General features: G+C 54.7%; 2 long non-coding RNA genes and 5 other non-coding genes across 7 annotated transcripts; 5 read left to right on the forward strand and 2 right to left on the reverse strand.

Moving 5' to 3' along the window:
• Nucleotides 1-3,136: 3,136 nt before the first annotated feature.
• On the forward strand, nucleotides 3,137-3,218 carry TRNAS-AGA (transfer RNA serine (anticodon AGA)). The gene has a single exon. It is a non-coding gene; the product is annotated as a tRNA-Ser (tRNA).
• Nucleotides 3,219-4,653: 1,435 nt separating this feature from the next.
• On the forward strand, nucleotides 4,654-4,725 carry TRNAM-CAU (transfer RNA methionine (anticodon CAU)). Its single transcript has one exon. It is a non-coding gene; the product is annotated as a tRNA-Met (tRNA).
• Nucleotides 4,726-5,272: 547 nt separating this feature from the next.
• Nucleotides 5,273-5,344, forward strand: TRNAG-UCC (transfer RNA glycine (anticodon UCC)). The gene has a single exon. It is a non-coding gene; the product is annotated as a tRNA-Gly (tRNA).
• Nucleotides 5,345-6,461: 1,117 nt separating this feature from the next.
• Nucleotides 6,462-6,533, forward strand: TRNAQ-CUG (transfer RNA glutamine (anticodon CUG)). Its single transcript has one exon. It is a non-coding gene; the product is annotated as a tRNA-Gln (tRNA).
• Nucleotides 6,534-7,293: 760 nt separating this feature from the next.
• LOC136791699 (uncharacterized) lies at nucleotides 7,294-8,348 on the reverse strand. The gene is made up of 2 exons (XR_010834239.1): nucleotides 8,146-8,348; nucleotides 7,294-7,779 (listed from the first exon to the last, which is right to left on the reverse strand). It is a non-coding gene; the product is annotated as an uncharacterized lncRNA (long non-coding RNA).
• A 4,384-nt stretch (nucleotides 8,349-12,732) lies between these two features.
• Nucleotides 12,733-14,533, reverse strand: LOC136791698 (uncharacterized). The gene is made up of 2 exons (XR_010834238.1): nucleotides 13,585-14,533; nucleotides 12,733-13,218 (listed from the first exon to the last, which is right to left on the reverse strand). It is a non-coding gene; the product is annotated as an uncharacterized lncRNA (long non-coding RNA).
• A 3,079-nt stretch (nucleotides 14,534-17,612) lies between these two features.
• On the forward strand, nucleotides 17,613-17,694 carry TRNAS-AGA (transfer RNA serine (anticodon AGA)). Its single transcript has one exon. It is a non-coding gene; the product is annotated as a tRNA-Ser (tRNA).
• Nucleotides 17,695-18,248: the final 554 nt, after the last annotated feature.

An 18,248-nucleotide genomic window follows, 5' to 3' on the forward strand; every position in this document is an offset into this window, starting at 1 on the left:
TCCTGGAGCAGAGATGGAGCAGCCGCTTACATGAGTTCCAAGTACAAAGTGTCTTGGGATCTGCCTCCCAGCACACCTGACAGTCATCCTGATGTGGAAGAGCTGGGAAAATCCCTGAACTGCAGGCAAACATGAGTCACCCAGCTGCGGACTGCAGCGGACATGGTTTTTCGGCCTCAGGCATGGCAGGAATAGCAGAGCTCCTAGTCTCACTCCTCGCAAAGTGCTGCTTTCCTCACCAAGGGAGTTTCCAAGTGGCTTTGTACCCTTCCTGAAACACCAGGTGCTTTTACACATTCTCGTGCTGCTGCCTCCCAAGGCATTACCTTTGTGTGGCTGGTCCAGAGTCCACGTTACTCGTGTTGGACTGGAAAGGACCTTTGGAGGTGAGCCACTCCAACCTCCTGTGCACTGCAGGCTCACCTAGATGAGGTTTCTCAGGTGGGACTCATCACCCTTCCTAGACCTTGCCCACCTCAAGGAGTTCTCAGGTGAGTCCTGGCCCTAGATGCACTTTATCAGTACTTTAGTTTCCCCTGCTGACTGGTTCAGCTGTTAGCTGCTTTTATAAGGTAAGAGTCACGAATCCACCAAAGAGGAACGCTTTCACCTGGGAAGGGGCTGGCATGCTGGACTTCACTGCCAGCCAGGGGCTCTCCCAGCTGACCTTCCCAGGCCCACAAGCAGGCCACCAGGAAGGAAGTGACAGAGAGGATGCCAGCAGTGTTGAGCAGATCTCAAGGCCTGGAGATGGAGGGGAAATAAATACCACAATTAAACATGAAGCCTCCTTCCAGGATTGGCAGGAAACGGTGTGCTGGGACACACTTCCCCTTGCCCTTCCAGCACTTCTGCCCAGGAGAGCTTTCTGGTCTCTGGTACACAAGGATAACCAGGGCAGGTGGTGTTCAGTGCACGTACCCAGCCCTCATGTTCTCTGTGGTGCCAATTAGCACGCTCAGACCCCTTGGCTCATGGAGATCAAACCTAGAATTAGCTGTGGGCTTTCACACCCGGATGAAAGAACAGGGCTCAGAAAAGCTCTTCAAACAACAGCCCTGTCTCCTGTGAATAACCGTCACCACCCATAAAAAAAAAAAATTAAAAGAGAAAAAACAAGGACAACATTTGATCCCATACCTTAATTAGGAATTTTCACAGGCAATGAAAGGCGTGAGGGCATTTTCTGAGATGAGCTCCTACCCCAGGAGGTGGGACACCTCAGGTGCGGAAGCCCAAGAGCACAGCCCTCAGAGGAGCACGTACAGGAGGAAAGGCTTGACCTGAGCATACTCCCCTGGAGTTGGGCAAAAGGCAGGAGAAAGAAGCTGCTCAGGAGTCGGAATGGAACCCATGCCTCCCAGGGAGACTGCATCCTGAATGTTTGGCCCTGCTTCCTGTCCACAGCCCTGCTCCCGTCCCTGAACCTTCCCAGAGCCAGCCTGCCTCCTTCAGCCTCCACCAGGCAGGGTTGCAGGGTGCACACTTGCCCTCCGTGCAACATGGGCTGCTGCCAGGCCACTGCAGCACCTTTGTGTATGTGGGAGCATAGGGAGGAAGAGTCCCTGGCACAGGGGCAGCACACTGCTAACGCTTCTCCCTAAGGCCAAGGCAATCCTTCACGGCAGCAACCAAAGGAGGTGCCAGCAAGCGTTGGCTCTGCGCATTCAACGTCCTGCCAAGGGGCTCAAGGCACAAGCGTACTCTTCCCCTGACTCCCTCCTTCCCTCCAGAGCCTGTGGAAATGCAAAACCAACCACTTGGCTGACAGGGCTGTTTCATAGCCTATTTGTGGGGGAGCAAGGGTGCTTCCTTCTGCCCTATGTGGGCCCCAGCCGGCTGGCTACAGAGGGCTCTACGACATAGAGCCCTAGGGGGAAGCCTGAGACAGTCTCACGGTGTCAGTGCACAGGAAAACGCTTGGAGAGTCAACGAGAAATGACAGGATATGGGCCGAGTGCTGAGCAATGACTGAGATCCAGTGTCACAGGGATGAGGCTTATTTGCAGCCCTTGGAGCAGAAGAGGGGGAGCACAACTCTGTCTTAGACTTGCGACTTCAAAGCTTCTCTGGAATGTCGGGTTGACTCCGGATGCTGTGACGCTATGTTGGACTGACTCCTAAACTGTGTGACAGTTCATGGCAGAGAAACACCACCACCTCTACACTGACAATCCAACACCATCTTCCCACCATTGCTGCTGCATAGCCGGTTTTAGGCATCTCAGAAAGGGACCCACCACTCTCCAAAGCTGAGCCAATGAGCGATGTTGGTTGTGCTTCTGTGATAGCATACTTAAGAAAGGGGGAAAAAAAAAACCCACGCTGTGCAACAGCATCTGGGAGAGAGGAATGAGGAAAAGTAGAGAGAAGCAACCCTGCAGACACCAAGTACAATGAAGAAGGATGGGAAGGAGATGCTCCAGGTCTGGAGAAGAAGTTGTCCTGTGGCCTGCGTCGAGGACAGTGGAGGAGCAAGCTTTCCCCCTGCAGCCCATGTAAAAGACCATGGTGGGGCAGGTGGATATGGCCCGAAGGACATTACAGACCACTGTTAGCCATCAGAGGAGCAGACTCTGGGCCAGAACTGCAATCCAAGGAGAGGAGCTCATGGTGGAGCAGGATGTCTGGTGGGAGCTGCAGCCTGTGGGGGACGCAGTCTGGAGGAGTCTGTTCCTGAAGGACTGCATCCTGTTGTAAGGACCATGTTGGAGTGGTTCTTGAAGAACCGCATTGTGTTGGAAGCCCACATTGGATCAGTTTGGGAGAGACTGCATCCCATGACTAATATCCCATCCCACAGCTTCCGCTGTCAGTGGTTGTCTCTACATAGGTTGTCTCCACACTTTTTCCATGGAAGCAGCAAAGATGGCAGGTGAGCAGAAATGATTCAGTGTGTAGATACGATTCCATATGCCGTACGGCAGTGTGAGGCCAAGGTGCTGGGAGGTGCATCCTTATCCGTGGGGTTCCACCAGTCAAGGGGCCAGGAAGCCTGTCAGCAGGTGCCATTTTGGGCTGATGTTGCAGGTCCTCTGTGCACCGGCTTTGGGTGCAGCCTGTCCTTGAGAGTGCCAGGGAGCTGGTCATCATTGCACAGGGCACTTGATGATCCCAGCAGAGCTGTCTGGAGCAGGTAGTTGTGGCCGAGTGGTGAAGGCGATGGACTAGAAATCCATTGGGGTTTCCCCGCGCAGGTTCGAATCCTGCCAACTACGGCATGCAGTCCCCTTTTGGTCTGCCTGCAGTGACCGTGCAGCTGCCATGGGATGCAGGCCCCCAGGCACAGTCGTGTTCCTCCAGCTGCACAGGGCCTTGCCAGAGAACACAGCAACTCCCCCTTGCTCACTGCGAGTCCTTGTCCTCGCCTCCACCCCAACACTGCCTGAATGGGCAAGTAATCCTGATCCCATTTACCAGTCAGGCAAGAAGTGGGCACAGAAAAGGCCACTGATGTCCAGGGGCTGTAGAAGTCCTTCTGTGAACAGTGGCGTCATCCTAAAGGGAAGACACTTCCTAGCTCTGAGAGCAGTGGATCCTCGTGGATCTTGCCTGAAGGCCACGGGGTTCTAACGGCTGACCCCTCTCCGTCCCCAGCCCTTGCACACATAGGGACAACCTTTCCCAGGGGTCTTTCCTAAATTTGGCATAAAGCTGAGATGCTGAGGGGTGCACCGGTCTATCCTGTCTGCTTCTCCTCTGAGGAAGAAGAGCAAGTGCAAAAGGACGTGTGGTGGGGACTGTGGCATCCATCAGACTACTCCCTGCTGTCTCAGGTGCTGACCCGTGTGCTAGAAAAGAGCAGGAGGCTTCAGAGAGGCCTTCTTTTGGTCCCATGGCCAGCTGCTCCGGCAGCAAAGGCCCTGGGAGGAAGAGGGGCTGATGCTGGTAGCCTGGCCTTGTTTGCTGAAGTGGGAAGGGATAGGACAAGGGCTAATACCCTGAGGTATTATCGCAAGGAGAGAGCCCCGAGAAGGAGAATGTGTGTAAGGCCCATACCGGTACCTGGCTTGTCCCCTGCAGTTGTCCCACTGACGGTCACAGAGCCGCAAAGGACTAAGGGGCAGCTCAAAGGCTCTGCCCTGAGCTATCCCCACTGCGGAAGGCAGGCAGTCTCCAGCAGCGCTCCTTCTATGCCCAGCCCTGTGTGTAGTGTTTGAGCTTTATCTCGTGTGTCTGGCTGCTGTGTGCCGGGGCGTGTAGACAGGCCAGGGAAGCAGCAGGCAGAGGCAGAAACATGCAGGCCTGAGCATGGCCACCTCGTCCCTCGTCCCCCATGACAGGCTCTACCTGCGCTTCAGGGCTGGGGCTGAGGGCTTTCCCTGTGTGCCTGGCAGGCCCCTGGCCGGTGGTGGGCACAGCCCTGTGTCTGTGAGGGAGCAGCGAGGGCTGGGCTGCGTCAGGCAGTCGGAGGAGCCATGCTCCGCAGGGGAGCGCAGCACAGGCAGGGGCAGGGCGCTGTGTGTCAGGGGGCGCAGTCCCCATCACGGGGCAGCGTGATTTGCGGGCATGGTGGCGGCCCTGGTGAGCTGTGTGGAGAGCAGGTTGTGGGCAGCCTACAAAGCAGGCAGGCAGGCGCCCCATTGCTGCGGGTTTGGCTCAGGGCGCACCACGCAGGGCTGGGTGAGGTGGGGGGAGAGGGGCTTGGGGGGGAGCAGAGTGGCGCAGCGGAAGCGTGCTGGGCCCATAACCCAGAGGTCGATGGATCGAAACCATCCTCTGCTACAGCCTTTAGTTGCAGGCTCCTGTCAAGCTTTTGTGCCACTGCGGCCCTTCCTCTCTCAGGACAGCCATGGCTTTGGCTGTTGCACTCCCTCTGCACTGTCTCTCTCGCTCTCCACCCTTCTCCTTTGCTTTCTTGCCAGTCAGCACTCCAAAAGGGCCCCTCAGCAGGGCAGGCTGCTGTGGAGCAGCAGACATACCTCAGCCCTCAACTCTGCCCAGGATACGCAGGCGGCTCTGCTAGCTATGCTGACACTGTCACGGTTGCACACCCCCACCTACACATGCAGAGCACGTGCACGGGCAGCCCGCGTCAGACCCGAAGGAGAGCAGCGCCAGCAGCAGCAGCCAGGGAGGCAGCAACGGGCGTTGCACAAGACGGAGAAGACAGAGGTGTTTCTGGTAGCTGTGCCTCATCCCTGTCTTCGAGAATGAGACAGAATGGCAGGGGCCCCCCAGCAGGTTGAGGCAGGGTATGGGCAGGTGGCTGGAAGGAGGAGCCCATTGAGTTGGTGAGCTGCCGGAGCCCCAGGGAGGCACGCAGACAGATGCGTTGGTGGTATAGTGGTGAGCATAGCTGCCTTCCAAGCAGTTGACCCGGGTTCGATTCCCGGCCAACGCACCCCAGCTTTTCTTCAGCCAAGCTGCAGAAGCAGTGTGTCGTGCTCCAAAACCACCCCGTTTCTGTCCTGACGTTTGAGTGCCATGTGCCCTGGGGCATTCAGCCTTCCTTGCGTCCCCAGAGCATGGTGCTGCCTGCTTTCTCTCCCAGGGACGAGCACCCCCATGACGAGGGTGCTGCAGAGAAATGCTGAAGCAGTTTGGTGCTGCAGCAGGTGGATGGCTGTCCTTTATGGCTCAAAGGCCTGTCTGGCTGTCTGAAATCACACCAGCTTGACTGAATTTACTCTCTTCTTCATCCTCTGTATTTGGCATCTCTGTGGAGCTGGCTGGTCAAAGGTGGGGTTGCTTCAAAGAGTATGCTGGTGTGTACAACACCAGTGTTCAGAGCACAGCGTTCTTTCCTCTGAGGTTGGGTTTGAAATACTCTTTTGCACAATCGTAGCCAGGACTGCACATGTCGGCATCCCTGTGTCCCCAGGCTGCGTGCAGAGCCACTGCCATACTATACTGAGACTCCGGCATTTTTTAGACCTTCCGAATATAACCGGAAGTGGATGCAACAATGTTCCTGGGAAGAAGGAAGTGAGATACACACTCCGCACTCAGGAGATACCACTCTGCCACCTTTCCAGGCATGTTTCTTTGCACTCTGAGCCCCAGCCTATTCCCGTCGTTCCCCTTCCACAGAAGTACAGCAAACAGCAGAAGCCATTTGTGCCTGCCAGCGGTACGAGGGCTCCAAGCTCACGTCCATCCTGTGATCACCAGGATGGAGACTCATTTCTCGAAGGCTTCCTGTCTTTCTGCTGTGCACCTGTTTATGGTAGTTGCTGTGGACTGAGGTCAGGGACGTCCGTATAGCCGTGGAAGTGCACCAAGCATGGGGATTGACTCGCAGACACGGGAGACGGCAGGTTTTGCCTGCTGTGTTTCCAGTGGAAAGAGTTAGGATGTCAGGAGAGAGGGCACCTGAGTGCCATCAGAGAAAGAAGGCATTCAGCGTTGTGCAATTCATAGGAAGGTGTGTTGTGTCATCCTGGCAGCTCTTCCTTTTGTTGAACCTCGTGCTATGCTCCATCACTTGCTCACAGCAGGGACACAGCAGGTGTCCAGAGGGTCCCATGGTGTAATGGTGAGCACTCTGGACTCTGAATCCAGCGATCTGAGTTCAAATCTCAGTGGGACCTCTGCAGCTTTTGGCACCCAGACTCCTTTCCTCACCGTGCTTTCATCTCAGGAGAACAGTGCCTTCCTAGGAGCTCTGTTGCATTCTTTCGCTTCAGTCTTCCTGCTTGCCTCTCCTCCTCCTCTGTGTTACCCTCCTGCCCTGTGCTCCACGCTCCCCACACCGCCCCGCCCGTGCCTCTTGCTTACAGAGCCCTGGCACCCACTGGAGTAGAGGAGGCTTTGCAGATCCGTGGCCAGTGGCATGTTGGTTATCTCCAAAGACGGGCACTCCACAACACCCATGAGCACCTGATTACCATCTTTGACCACCCTCCCTGCAGCAGTAGAGAGTTACTGTGTGTGGCATTTAGTGGGTTTAATCAGGTGTGCGCTGCGTTTTGCCGCCACGAGGGGACACCACTGAGAAGAGGCTGCCTCTCTCTCCTTTATCCCGCCTGCCCAGCCTACCCTCCCCAGGTATTTAGACACATGGATAAGATGCCCGCTGAGCCTTCTCTTCTGCAGGCTAAGCAGTCCCTGCTCTCGCAGCCTCCCCTTTCATCATTCACAACAGAATCACAGAGCGGTTGAGCTTGGCGGGGTCTCTGCAGGACATCTTGTCCGTCTCTTGCCTGGGGACATACTCGCTGCCCTGAGGGAAGGCAGGTTCTCCCTCCTCTCTTTCCAGCAGAAACAGGTAAGCTTTCCTTGCAACGCTTTCCTTGAGGCGTGAGGAGCTAATGGAGGCAGGAAGAGAACAGACCACCACGAGTCTCCAGCTATGCTGCACAAGGTCTTTAATGGGAAGGTAGAAAGGCAGTGGCACAGTACAGAGACCAAGAAGAACGTCTGCAGGGTTCAGGGAGGCAGAGAGAATGGCCCGTCCATCTCAGGGATGTCTGCCCCAAATGGGATGATCCACGCGCTTCAGCAGTTGAAGCGGCAGAGTGGGGAAGGCAGACACAGCCCTGACCCCCCCAGACCAAGGGAGCCCCCAGAAGAGATGGGAACCCCCCCAGTGCTGAGGGAGCTGCCAACAGCAGCTGACAGAGAGGATCCCACGGCGGTGTTCTGAGGGAAAGAGGTGAGGATGGGGCCCGGCAGGGTCACCACGACCGGGGAGGCCTCAATGACAACCGTCGAGTCAGCGCACCGGGCGACACACGGCTCATTGCAGCTGCTTGCAAGTGGGGTTGGGCCAGAGGCACCGCAGGGGGATGGGACACAGGGTCTGAAGCAAGACATCTCTCGTCGAGGGAGGCAAAGCTGAAACACAGAGTAGCAGGGAGGGAACACAGACCCCAAGATCAGCCTTTGTCATCTCCACAGCAGAAATCGCCGCATTGAAGATTGGACAGGATGCACAGGGCTATTTGGTAAGAGTCCGTCTGTTTTCAGGTGCTAATTCTTGCAGAGAGACATCCCTGCAGCTGACCCCCATCAATCTCCCTCTGCTTGAGAGGTCCCCACAGTCCCCAGCTCTCCAAATCCACCCCTTCCAAAGGGAGAGAGGTCACAGGCCCGAAACATCTGTATTGCAGTGCCAATCTGAGGCAGCCCAAGTTCCAAACTGAGTCGCCAGCATGAAAGCAATGGGGCCCTCAGGGAGAGCTGGAGTGAACGCAGGCTTACCTCGTTCCTCAAGGAAAGGGAGAGAGAAGAGAAGTGGATGCAGAGCCTGCAGCAGCACGGTCTTTTATGCTGCATCCCAGAGCCCCATGGGAACAGAAACATTCCTTGCTCATGAAGCATCAGAACACCTCATAGCTGCTTCCTTCAGAGGCCTTGTTGGTGGTTAAGAGCTTGCTTCTTTCATCTGACAGCTTTTGTTCCTGCCTCATACCACCCGACATTGAACTGATGTATCTGTGTCCCAGGCTCCTAAGGCCAATTACGACAGAGGTCTTAGGCTCCCTGTGCGGGATTGTGTGATTCCATCATACAAACGTCCTTTGGAGTCTCATCCACTTTGTGGTGAGCATGGCCACCAGTCACGGTGACAGTCAGCCACAGAGGACTTGAGAGGTCACCGCACAAGGGCATTCAGTGCTGAGATTGGAGCTAATTCTGCGAGACGTTTCTCCCTGTGGTTCATCACAGACACGCAGGAGACTATGGAGTAAGGTCAGGTAGAAGATCAAGACAGGACACGTGGGGGAGACATGGCCCATGTTTCCAAGATGTTTCAGTAAGGATGGAGTGTTGTGAAGTAGAGGAAGTCTCCTGAAGGCAGAGGAGAGGACAACAAGGTCATTGCTGACACTCGTCATGCTCTGACAGAGCCCAAAGACAAAGTTCCATGAAAGTTCTGAAGCAGTGAGACCTTCCTCTGTGCCTTCACAGAAATGCAGCAGGGCAAGGCATAGGAACGTGATCCAAGAGATGCCCGCGTCCTTCCCTGAAGCTGAACCAATGTCCAATTGACCTGGTTTGCTCAACACATTTGTCCCACTGGCCAGAGGTCTGGCTGGCCTGCTTCTGAGGCGAGGCTTGCGGCACGGAGCCAAAACCTGATTTCTTTTTTTCCTGGAGCAGAGATGGAGCAGCCGCTTACATGAGTTCCAAGTACAAAGTGTCTTGGGATCTGCCTCCCAGCACACCTGACAGTCATCCTGATGTGGAAGAGCTGGGAAAATCCCTGAACTGCAGGCAAACATGAGTCACCCAGCTGCGGACAGCAGCGGACATGGTTTTTCGGCCTCAGGCATGGCAGGAATAGCAGAGCTCCTAGTCTCACTCCTCGCAACGTGCTGCTTTCCTCACCAAGGGAGTTTCCAAGCGGCTTTGTACCCTTCCTGAAACACCAGGTGCTTTTACACATTCTCGTGCTGCTGCCTCCCAAGGCATTACCTTTGTGTGGCTGGTCCGGGGCCCGTGTGATGTAGCGCACCCCGGATTACTGGGGCTCTGAAGGACCCTCTGGAGATCCTTTGGGCTGAGGTTCTGTTCTGAGCTGGCCAAATATCCCATTTAACTCCAGGGGTTCTGGGCCTTGTCTTGTTGCCTTCTGAACACTGGAACCCTCTGAGGTCGCAGGCTCTTGGCAGCTCTTCCAGGGCTCCACCATGCCCAATGTGACTTGTTTTTTCCAAAGGACAGCTGGCGATTTCCTTGTGGCAGCTTGTGAGCGTTGCTTCTCTCTTTGCCCATGGTGATGTGACAGGGAGGGATCAGGATGTGAGAGGGAGGGATAGGAAAATCACCCAACTGGGGCTTAAGGCAGCTCACTTCAAGCACTTGCATATAGGCAAGGAAGTGCCTACAAGGCAGCATTACGAAGAAATCCCACATATCCTTTCCGGAAAGGATGGGGTGCTTCTTTTAAGGACCTGTATACTGATGCACGCAGGTTGGGGAATAAGCAAGATGAGATAGAGATGTGTTTGTGTGTAAGGTGTCTGGCTGTGAAGGAGTTAACTTTCCCCACAGCAGCCCATATAGTGTTGCGCTCTGCACTTGTAGCTAGAACAGCACTGATATGGCACCAGTGTTTTGTCTATTGCTGAGCAGTGCTTACATGCCATCAGAACTCTCTCCAAGCCACCCTAAGGCCAGTAGGCAGGGGGTAGGCAAGAGCTGGGGATGCGACCTTGGCAGAGCAGCTGATCTGAAGCGACCAAAGGGATATTCCGTACCATATGATGTCACACTCAGCAAGAAAAGCTGGGCAAGAGAAAGGAGAAGGCGGTGCTCTCATTAGGAAAACATCTGTCCACCCGTGCGACCACTATGCATTTTGAGACCCCCCACTTCCCAAGATGTGGCCGAACATAACTTCCCGATGGGAAGTAGTGTATAATTGGTTTCTCTCTCTTTGCTTCCGCACAGCATTTGCTTGTTTTGTCTTTCGGGGTATGTTCTTGGTTGTTGTTGTTGTGTTTTGTTTTGTTTTTTAAGCAGTGTGATCAAAGCGATGCCCACATTCTTCACTAAAGGTGACCCACAATCAAATTTACATGTGTTGCTCAGCAACTTCATCCCATTGGCCAGAGGTCTGGCTGGCCTGCTTTTGAGGACAGGCTCATGGCATGAGGGCAAATCAGCGTCCCAGCGCACCTGGCGGTCATCCTGACGTGGAAGAGCTGGGAAAATCCCTGAACTGCAGGCAAACATGAGTAACCAAGCTGCAGACAGCAGTGGACTTGGTGTCCTGGCCTCAGTCACTCCAGGATGGGACAGCTCCTACCCCATTCTGCCCAAAGTGCTTCTTTCTTCACCAAAGGCATTTCCAAGGGTCTTTGTACCATTCCTGAAACAATGGGTGCTTTTGCACATTCCTGAGCTCCTGACTTCCAAGGTATGACCTTTGTGCGGCTGGTCCATGGCCCATATGACTTGTGAGACTTAGACTTGAAAGGACCTTTGGATGTGAGCCACTCCAATCCCTCCAACCGCCTCCCCAGAGCATGGTGCTGCCTGCTTTCTCTCCCAGGACACCCCCATGATGAGGGTGCTGCAGAGAAATGCTGAAGCAGTTTGGTGCTGCAGCAGGTGGATGGCTGTCCTTTATGGCTCAAAGGCCTGTCTGGGTGTTCTGAAGTCACACCAACTTGACTGAATTTGCTCTCTTCTTCATCCTCTGTATTTGGCATCTCTGTGGAGCTGGCTGGTCAAGGGTGGGGTTGCTTCAAAGAGTATGCTGGTGTGTACAACACCAGTGTTCAGAGCACAGCGTTCTTTCCTCTGAGGTTGGGTTTGAAATACTCTTTTGCACAATCGTAGCCAGGACTGCACATGTCGGCATCCCTGTGTCCCCAGGCTGCGTGCAGAGCCACTGCCATACTATACTGAGACTCCGGCATTTTTTAGACCTTCCGAATATAACCAGAACTGGATGCAACAATGTTCCTGGGAAGAAGGAAGTGAGATACACACTCCGCACTCAGGAGATACCACTCTGCCACCTTTCCAGGCATGTTTCTTTGCACTCTGAGCCCCAGCCTATTCCCGTCGTTCCCCTTCCACAGAAGTACAGCAAACAGCAGAAGCCATTTGTGCCTGCCAGCGGTACGAGGGCTCCAAGCTCACGTCCATCCTGTGATCACCAGGATGGAGACTCATTTCTCGAAGGCTTCCTGTCTTTCTGCTGTGCACCTGTTTATGGTAGTTGCTTTGGACTGAGGTCAGGGACGTCCGTATAGCCGTGGAAGTGCACCAAGCGTGGGGAATGAGTCGCAGGCATGGGAGAGGGCTGGTTTTGCCTGCTGTGTTTCCAGTGGAAAGAGTTAGGATGTCAGGAGAGAGGGCGCCTGAGCGCCATCAGAGGAAGATGGTATTCGACGTTGTGCAATTCATAGGAAGGTGTGTTGTGTCATCCTGGCAGCTCTTCCTTTTGTTGAACCTCGTGCTATGCTCCATCACTTGCTCACAGCAGGGACACAGCAGGTGTCCAGAGAGTGTAATGGTGAGCACTCTGGACTCTGAATCCAGCGATCTGAGTTCAAATCTCAGTGGGACCTCTGCAGCTTTTGGCACCCAGACTCCTTTCCTCACCGTGCTTTCATCTCAGGAGAACAGTGCCTTCCTAGGAGCTCTGTTGCATTCTTTCGCTTCAGTCTTCCTGCTTGCCTCTCCTCCTCCTCTGTGTTACCCTCCTGCCCTGTGCCCCACGCTCCCCACACCGCCCCGCCCGTGCCTCTTGCTTACTGAGCCCTGGCACCCGCTGGAGTAGAGGAGGCTTTGCAGATCCGTGGCCAGTGGCATGTTGGTTATCTCCAAAGACGGGCACTCCACAATACCCATGAGCACCTGATTACCATCTTTGACCACCCTCCCTGCAGCAGTAGAGAGTTACTGTGTGTGGCATTTAGTGGGTTTAATCAGGTGTGCGCTGCGTTTTGCCGCCACGAGGGGACACCACTGAGAAGAGGCTGCCTCTCTCTCCTTTATCCCGCCTGCCCAGCCTACCCTCCCCAGGTATTTAGACACATGGATAAGATGCCCGCTGAGCCTTCTCTTCTACAGGCTAAGCAGTCCCTGCTCTCGCAGCCTCCCCTTTCATCATTCACGACAGAATCACAGAGCGGTTGAGCTTGGCGGGGTCTCTGCAGGACATCTTGTCCGTCTCTTGCCTGGGGACATACTCGCTGCCCTGAGGGAAGGCAGGTTCTCCCTCCTCTCTTTCCAGCAGAAACAGGTAAGCTTTCCTTGCAATGCTTTCCTTGAGGCGTGAGGAGCTAATGGAGGCAGGAAGAGAACAGACCACCACGAGTCTCCAGCTATGCTGCACAAGGCCTTTAATGGGAAGGTAGAAAGGTAGTGGCACAGTACAGAGACCAAGAAGAACGTCTGCAGGGTTCAGGGAGGCAGAGAGAATGGCCCGTCCATCTCAGGGATGTCTGCCCCAAATGGGATGATCCACGCGCTTCAGCAGTTGAAGCGGCAGAGTGGGGAAGGCAGACACAGCCCTGACCCCCCCAGACCAAGGGAGCCCCCAGAAGAGATGGGAACCCCCCCAGTGCTGAGGGAGCTGCCAACAGCAGCTGACAGAGAGGATCCCACGGCGGTGTTCTGAGGGAAAGAGGTGAGGATGGGGCCCGGCAGGGTCACCACGACCGGGGAGGCCTGGATGGCAACCGTCGAGTCAGCGCACCGGGCGACACACGGCTCACTGCAGCTGCTTGCAAGTGGGGTTGGGCCAGAGGCACCGCAGGGGGATGGGACACAGGGTCTGAAGCAAGACATCTCTCGTCGAGGGAGGCAAAGCTGAAACACAGAGTAGCAGGGAGGGAACACAGACCCCAAGATCAGCCTTTGTCATCTCCACAGCAGAAATCGCCGCATTGAAGATTGGACAGGATGCACAGGGCTATTTGGTAAGAGTCCGTCTGTTTTCAGGTGCTAATTCTTGCAGAGAGACATCCCTGCAGCTGACCCCCATCAATCTCCCTCTGCTTGAGAGGTCCCCACAGTCCCCAGCTCTCCAAATCCACCCCTTCCAAAGGGAGAGAGGTCACAGGCCCGAAGCATCTGTATTGCAGTGCCAATCTGAGGCAGCCCAAGTTCCAAACTGAGTCGCCAGCATGAAAGCAATGGGGCCCTCAGGGAGAGCTGGAGTGAACGCAGGCTTACCTCGTTCCTCAAGGAAAGGGAGAGAGAAGAGAAGTGGATGCAGAGCCTGCAGCAGCACGGTCTTTTATGCTGCATCCCAGAGCCCCATGGGAACAGAAACATTCCTTGCTCATGAAGCATCAGAACACCTCATAGCTGCTTCCTTCAGAGGCCTTGTTGGTGGTTAAGAGCTTGCTTCTTTCATCTGACAGCTTTTGTTCCTGCCTCATACCACCCGACATTGAACTGATGTATCTGTGTCCCAGGCTCCTAAGGCCAATTACGACAGAGGTCTTAGGCTCCCTGTGCGGGATTGTGTGATTCCATCATACAAACGTCCTCTGGAGTCTCATCCACTTTGTGGTGAGCATGGCCACCAGTCACGGTGACAGTCAGCCACAGAGGACTTGAGAGGTCACCGCACAAGGGCATTCAGTGCTGAGATTGGAGCTAATTCTGCGAGACGTTTCTCCCTGTGGTTCATCACAGACACGCAGGAGACTATGGAGTAAGGTCAGGTAGAAGATCAAGACAGGACACGTGGGGGAGACATGGCCCATGTTTCCAAGATGTTTCAGCAAGGATGGAGTGTTGTGAAGTAGAGGAAGTCTCCTGAAGGCAGAGGAGAGGACAACAAGGTCATTGCTGACACTCGTCATGCTCTGACAGAGCCCAAAGACAAAGTTCCGTGAAAGTTCTGAAGCAGTGAGACCTTCCTCTGTGCCTTCACAGAAATGCAGCAGGGCAAGGCATAGGAACGTGATCCAAGAGATGCCCGCGTCCTTCCCTGAAGCTGAACCAATGTCCAATTGACCTGGTTTGCTCAACACATTTGTCCCACTGGCCAGAGGTCTGGCTGGCCTGCTTTTGAGGCGAGGCTTGCGGCACGGAGCCAAAACCTGATTTCTTTTTTTCCTGGAGCAGAGATGGAGCAGCCGCTTACATGAGTTCCAAGTACAAAGTGTCTTGGGATCTGCCTCCCAGCACACCTGACAGTCATCCTGATGTGGAAGAGCTGGGAAAATCCCTGAACTGCAGGCAAACATGAGTCACCCAGCTGCGGACTGCAGCGGACATGGTTTTTCGGCCTCAGGCATGGCAGGAATAGCAGAGCTCCTAGTCTCACTCCTCGCAACGTGCTGCTTTCCTCACCAAGGGAGTTTCCAAGTGGCTTTGTACCCTTCCTGAAACACCAGGTGCTTTTACACATTCTCGTGCTGCTGCCTCCCAAGGCATTACCTTTGTGTGGCTGGTCCAGAGTCCACGTTACTCGTGTTGGACTGGAAAGGACCTTTGGAGGTGAGCCACTCCAACCTCCTGTGCACTGCAGGCTCACCTAGATGAGGTTTCTCAGGTGGGACTCATCACCCTTCCTAGACCTTGCCCACCTCAAGGAGTTCTCAGGTGAGTCCTGGCCCTAGATGCACTTTATCAGTACTTTAGTTTCCCCTGCTGACTGGTTCAGCTGTTAGCTGCTTTTATAAGGTAAGAGTCACGAATCCACCAAAGAGGAACGCTTTCACCTGGGAAGGGGCTGGCATGCTGGACTTCACTGCCAGCCAGGGGCTCTCCCAGCTGACCTTCCCAGGCCCACAAGCAGGCCACCAGGAAGGAAGTGACAGAGAGGATGCCAGCAGTGTTGAGCAGATCTCAAGGCCTGGAGATGGAGGGGAAATAAATACCACAATTAAACATGAAGCCTCCTTCCAGGATTGGCAGGAAACGGTGTGCTGGGACACACTTCCCCTTGCCCTTCCAGCACTTCTGCCCAGGAGAGCTTTCTGGTCTCTGGTACACAAGGATAACCAGGGCAGGTGGTGTTCAGTGCACGTACCCAGCCCTCATGTTCTCTGTGGTGCCAATTAGCACGCTCAGACCCCTTGGCTCATGGAGATCAAACCTAGAATTAGCTGTGGGCTTTCACACCCGGATGAAAGAACAGGGCTCAGAAAAGCTCTTCAAACAACAGCCCTGTCTCCTGTGAATAACCGTCACCACCCATAAAAAAAAAAAATTAAAAGAGAAAAAACAAGGACAACATTTGATCCCATACCTTAATTAGGAATTTTCACAGGCAATGAAAGGCGTGAGGGCATTTTCTGAGATGAGCTCCTACCCCAGGAGGTGGGACACCTCAGGTGCGGAAGCCCAAGAGCACAGCCCTCAGAGGAGCACGTACAGGAGGAAAGGCTTGACCTGAGCATACTCCCCTGGAGTTGGGCAAAAGGCAGGAGAAAGAAGCTGCTCAGGAGTCGGAATGGAACCCATGCCTCCCAGGGAGACTGCATCCTGAATGTTTGGCCCTGCTTCCTGTCCACAGCCCTGCTCCCGTCCCTGAACCTTCCCAGAGCCAGCCTGCCTCCTTCAGCCTCCACCAGGCAGGGTTGCAGGGTGCACACTTGCCCTCCGTGCAACATGGGCTGCTGCCAGGCCACTGCAGCACCTTTGTGTATGTGGGAGCATAGGGAGGAAGAGTCCCTGGCACAGGGGCAGCACACTGCTAACGCTTCTCCCTAAGGCCAAGGCAATCCTTCACGGCAGCAACCAAAGGAGGTGCCAGCAAGCGTTGGCTCTGCGCATTCAACGTCCTGCCAAGGGGCTCAAGGCACAAGCGTACTCTTCCCCTGACTCCCTCCTTCCCTCCAGAGCCTGTGGAAATGCAAAACCAACCACTTGGCTGACAGGGCTGTTTCATAGCCTATTTGTGGGGGAGCAAGGGTGCTTCCTTCTGCCCTATGTGGGCCCCAGCCGGCTGGCTACAGAGGGCTCTACGACATAGAGCCCTAGGGGGAAGCCTGAGACAGTCTCACGGTGTCAGTGCACAGGAAAACGCTTGGAGAGTCAACGAGAAATGACAGGATATGGGCCGAGTGCTGAGCAATGACTGAGATCCAGTGTCACAGGGATGAGGCTTCTTTGCAGCCCTTGGAGCAGAAGAGGGGGAGCACAACTCTGTCTTAGACTTGCGACTTCAAAGCTTCTCTGGAATGTCGGGTTGACTCCGGATGCTGTGACGCTATGTTGGACTGACTCCTAAACTGTGTGACAGTTCATGGCAGAGAAACACCACCACCTCTACACTGACAATCCAACACCATCTTCCCACCATTGCTGCTGCATAGCCGGTTTTAGGCATCTCAGAAAGGGACCCACCACTCTCCAAAGCTGAGCCAATGAGCGATGTTGGTTGTGCTTCTGTGATAGCATACTTAAGAAAGGGGGAAAAAAAAAACCCACGCTGTGCAACAGCATCTGGGAGAGAGGAATGAGGAAAAGTAGAGAGAAGCAACCCTGCAGACACCAAGTACAATGAAGAAGGATGGGAAGGAGATGCTCCAGGTCTGGAGAAGAAGTTGTCCTGTGGCCTGCGTCGAGGACAGTGGAGGAGCAAGCTTTCCCCCTGCAGCCCATGTAAAAGACCATGGTGGGGCAGGTGGATATGGCCCGAAGGACATTACAGACCACTGTTAGCCATCAGAGGAGCAGACTCTGGGCCAGAACTGCAATCCAAGGAGAGGAGCTCATGGTGGAGCAGGATGTCTGGTGGGAGCTGCAGCGTGTGGGGGACGCAGTCTGGAGGAGTCTGTTCCTGAAGGACTGCATCCTGTTGTAAGGACCATGTTGGAGTGGTTCTTGAAGAACCGCATTGTGTTGGAAGCCCACATTGGATCAGTTTGGGAGAGACTGCATCCCATGACTAATATCCCATCCCACAGCTTCCGCTGTCAGTGGTTGTCTCTACATAGGTTGTCTCCACACTTTTTCCATGGAAGCAGCAAAGATGGCAGGTGAGCAGAAATGATTCAGTGTGTAGATACGATTCCATATGCCGTACGGCAGTGTGAGGCCAAGGTGCTGGGAGGTGCATCCTTATCCGTGGGGTTCCACCAGTCAAGGGGCCAGGAAGCCTGTCAGCAGGTGCCATTTTGGGCTGATGTTGCAGGTCCTCTGTGCACCGGCTTTGGGTGCAGCCTGTCCTTGAGAGTGCCAGGGAGCTGGTCATCATTGCACAGGGCACTTGATGATCCCAGCAGAGCTGTCTGGAGCAGGTAGTTGTGGCCGAGTGGTGAAGGCGATGGACTAGAAATCCATTGGGGTTTCCCCGCGCAGGTTCGAATCCTGCCAACTACGGCATGCAGTCCCCTTTTGGTCTGCCTGCAGTGACCGTGCAGCTGCCATGGGATGCAGGCCCCCAGGCACAGTCGTGTTCCTCCAGCTGCACAGGGCCTTGCCAGAGAACACAGCAACTCCCCCTTGCTCACTGAGAGTCCTTGTCCTCGCCTCCACCCCAACACTGCCTGAATGGGCAAGTAATCCTGATCCCATTTACCAGTCAGGCAAGAAGTGGGCACAGAAAAGGCCACTGATGTCCAGGGGCTGTAGAAGTCCTTCTGTGAACAGTGGCGTCATCCTAAAGGGAAGACACTTCCTAGCTCTGAGAGCAGTGGATCCTCGTGGATCTTGCCTGAAGGCCACGGGGTTCTAACGGCTGACCCCTCTCCGTCCCCAGCCCTTGCACACATAGGGACAACCTTTCCCAGGGGTCTTTCCTAAATTTGGCATAAAGCTGAGATGCTGAGGGGTGCACCGGTCTATCCTGTCTGCTTCTCCTCTGAGGAAGAAGAGCAAGTGCAAAAGGACGTGTGGTGGGGACTGTGGCATCCATCAGACTACTCCCTGCTGTC

Source organism: Anser cygnoides, chromosome 11 (assembly GCF_040182565.1).
Source record: "Anser cygnoides isolate HZ-2024a breed goose chromosome 11, Taihu_goose_T2T_genome, whole genome shotgun sequence".
NCBI lineage: Eukaryota > Metazoa > Chordata > Aves > Anseriformes > Anatidae > Anser > Anser cygnoides.